This window comes from Henckelia pumila, chromosome 3, assembly GCF_033568475.1.
Source record: "Henckelia pumila isolate YLH828 chromosome 3, ASM3356847v2, whole genome shotgun sequence".
NCBI classification, from domain to species: domain Eukaryota; kingdom Viridiplantae; phylum Streptophyta; class Magnoliopsida; order Lamiales; family Gesneriaceae; genus Henckelia; species Henckelia pumila.
The window spans coordinates 127,472,763-127,476,539 of NC_133122.1; positions in this window are offsets into that span (position 1 = coordinate 127,472,763).

Sequence of the window (3,777 nt, forward strand, 5' to 3'; positions counted from 1 at the left end):
ATTAGGCAGTGGAGGAGAATGAGAAGGTCATCGCAGGTACATTTATGTTATATGGTATACCTGCTCTTGTCCTCATTGACACTGGTGCATCTCATTCCTTCATTTCTGCATGTTTTTTTAAGAGGCATAAGTTACCATGCATTGCACTAGACGTAGTAGTTCCTGTTTCTACTCCGACGGGTCAATCTGCTTTGGCTAAGCATCTAGTGATGAGTTGCCCTTTAGAGTTCGAAGGGAACATTCTGATATCGAATCTTATGGTTCTGGCGATGGATGACTTCGATTGTATTCTGGGGATAGACATGCTGACTGCCTATCGAGCTTCAGTGGACTGCTATCAGAGATTAGTACGCTTTCATCCGGATGGGAGTGAGAGCTGGTTTTTCTATGGTGAGAGAGCGCGACCCCCGATGCCTTTGGTATCAGCTTTGAGAGCCTGTCGAGCTCTAGATTCTGGCGGGGAAGGTTACCTCATCTATGCAGTTGATTTGTCCGCTGAGAGCGTTGGGATAGAGAGTATTCCGGTTGTGAATGAATTCCCAGATGTATTTTCTGATGAGATTCCGGGTTTTCCTCCTGCTAGGGAAGTCGAGTTTGGCATAGAGTTGATGCCGGGTACTTCACCTATTTCTCGAGCACCGTATCGTCTGGCTTCGTCAGAGATGCGAGAGTTGAAGAATCAGTTACAAGATCTTTTGGACAAGGGGTACATTTGTCCTAGTGTATCTCCTTGGGGAGTTCCTGTTCTTTTTGTGAAGAAGAAGGATGGGTCTATGCGGTTGTGCATCGACTATCGGCAGCTGAATCGGGTTACTGTGAAGAACAAGTATCCTTTGCCTCGTATTGATGACTTATTTGATCAGCTGCAGGGTACTTCGGTTTACTCCAAGATTGACTTGAGATCTAGGTATCATCAGATGAGAGTCCGAGATCAGGACATAGCCAAGACTGCATTCCGTACTCGCTATGGGCATTACGAGTTTCTAGTGATGCCTTTCGGTTTGACTAATGCACCAGCTATATTTATGGATCTGATGAACCGCGTTTTTAGGGAGTTTCTGGATAAGTTTGTCGTGTTTTTTATTGATGATATTCTGATGTATTCGCGTGATGCAGACGAGCATGTTTCTCACTTGCGGTTGGTACTGCAGACTCTTCGAGATGAGCAATTGTACGCCAAGCTGAGTGATAAGTGCATTTTGTGTGCATTATTTTATGTCTATTTGGCATGCATTCATATGGTTTCTTGTGTATTTTTATATGTTTTATTTGTAATTAATCTCATGCATGAGCATTTCACTCTCCGGGTTAATTTTGTAGGAAATGGGTTTTTGAAAAATGAATTACGGAGCAGCCTTGGTAAAAAAATTCAAATTTAATTTTAGGAAGCTCCAAATCAAATCTGCACCGTCCAGATTGTAGTTTAAGATGTTTTAAAGCTACTGTCAAAATTTCAGCTCAATCCGACGGCTAGAACTCAAGTTATGAATTTTACAAAATTGTTGCGCGCTGGAAAAAACAGTGGGCGCGCGGGCTGCTATTTATTACCGCGCGGGCGCATGCCTGTTTGAGAAAAAAGTTCAGAACAGAAGCCCCAGCGCGCGAGCTGCACTTTTTTACCGCTCGGGTGCCCGTGCGTAAGTAGAAAAAAAGATATTTCTGGGTGTTTTACATGGAAAGAACTCTTGGGCACTATAAATAGATAAAAATCTAACGTTTTAAGGGTTCCACACATCAGAAACGTAGGAGAAAGGCGGCCATCCAAGGAGAAGAACGAAAAGAGGGAGAAGAACGTGAAGAACTCAAGAACCACAAACTAGTTTTCTCTTTTTCTTTTCTTTTATTTGTTGGGATTTAGGGGATCCTACCCCCAAAACTTATGTTTTGATTTCTTCTTGAAGATTGAAATTAGTTTTTAAGGATTCTTGATTATATTATTGTGTTTATTGCAATTTTGGAGATTGATCAACTTCTTATTTATTTCATGTGTTATAATTGATACCGAGAGGAGATTTTATGACATGATAGGGTAATATAATCCATGGATCTACAACTTACATAGAGATATGAGGTTGAATATATGTTGATAGTCATAGTCCACCAGGTCAAAAGCTAGAGGATTCCAAAAATCGTTAATGCAATTGCAGTTGTTAAATAACACGAGGAGACTTGGTTATTACAATTCGTTAATTAGATTAATATAGCTCGAGAGAGTATATTGATAGATTAGGGAATTCCGTCAAAAGCATGACTTGAGAATTAAAATTCAATCATTAGAGGAGAAAAGGGGTAGGTGAATCGAGATCCTAACAATCGTTTATTTATTTTCTGAACTTAATTTATTGTTTTGCTTTTAATTTATCTTTTTATTTTAGTTTATTAATTTATTCTCTCTCTCGTTTTAATTAATTAAAGAATCATACTTGAGGTAATCTTGTCATAAATCAATCTCTGTGGAACGATACTCGTACTTTGTACACTATATTATTACTTGACTCGTGCACTTGCGATTTATTCGAGCTTAATTGATAGATATATTTATGTTGATTTTTCGTGGTAGTATTTGCTCGATCAAGTTTTTGGCGCCGTTGCCGGGGATTGAAATTGACAATTTTTACTTTTTGTTATTTTCTTTGGTTAATTCTTTTATTTATTCTACTTTATTCCTGCGTGATCTACCGTTTTCTATTTTATTTTTGCAGGAATTTATCTGGTGTAATACTTTGAGATGTTCCATCGACAAGTATTCACGAGTTTTACCCAGCAACATGTCGAGCCATTCTACGCAGCATGGGAGAGATTCAATTATTTGGCGAATACTTTTCGGTATCATGACTTTTCTAATTATTCTCTTCTTAAATTTTTTCTTAATGGTTTGGATGCAGTGACAAGGAGATGGGTAATTAATGGAGCTTTGCAAACTGGTTGTTCACTATTTTGTCGCGATGAGGACAGTGCAATAAATATATTAGATGATATGGCAGAATTTAACTACCATGGGCATTGGGATCTTACACCACAGATTTTGAGCCACCAATACCCGCAAGATACTCATTACCCAGAGTTTTCAGACCAACCATTTGAGTTTCAAGAGGAGGAGGTAAGTTGTTCTCAATTGATCTTGCAGTCACTAGAGGATATGGTGAGCAAGTATGTGGCACTGACTGAGACAGCTATAGAAGATCAAATCAGTTCTCGGTGCCACCTTGTCGATCAGATAGAGAATGTGAATAGATCAATTTTTCATGACCACCGAGAACATGAAGTGAAGAAAGATACTCAAATAGTGATTCCCCAAATTTGGTTCGATGATGATGACTTAGAGAACCATGATTTGGAGTGCGAATCAATTCATTCTAAAGATCTAGAGGTGTTTGAGTTTTCTCTTCCCATTGAACCTCAGCCGGAAGAAGTTCTGAAGGAGAAAATTTATGCAGATACACCGCCAACACAAATTTCACAAGAATTTGTTCTCCGAGAACCTACAGAGATGTTCTCCTCCCATGTTTATCAGCTGCTATGGAGTGTTGTTGAGGTGACGAGCATAAACTGCTTACATCTGGCCAAGCTTGAGGGCACATGGAACAAACACCCATTGGTGGTGTCATATGACACTTACTTTGGGCATCAACCGCTCTTTGATGAGTGCTTCTGAGGGTCGAGCCGAAGACTGAAAATCAAGCGCTACTTGAAAGGCAACCCAAGATTTTTACATCTTTTTTTTAGTGTTAGTTTTTATCTAGTTGTTGTTTTATATTGAGTTGATCATGTTTAATC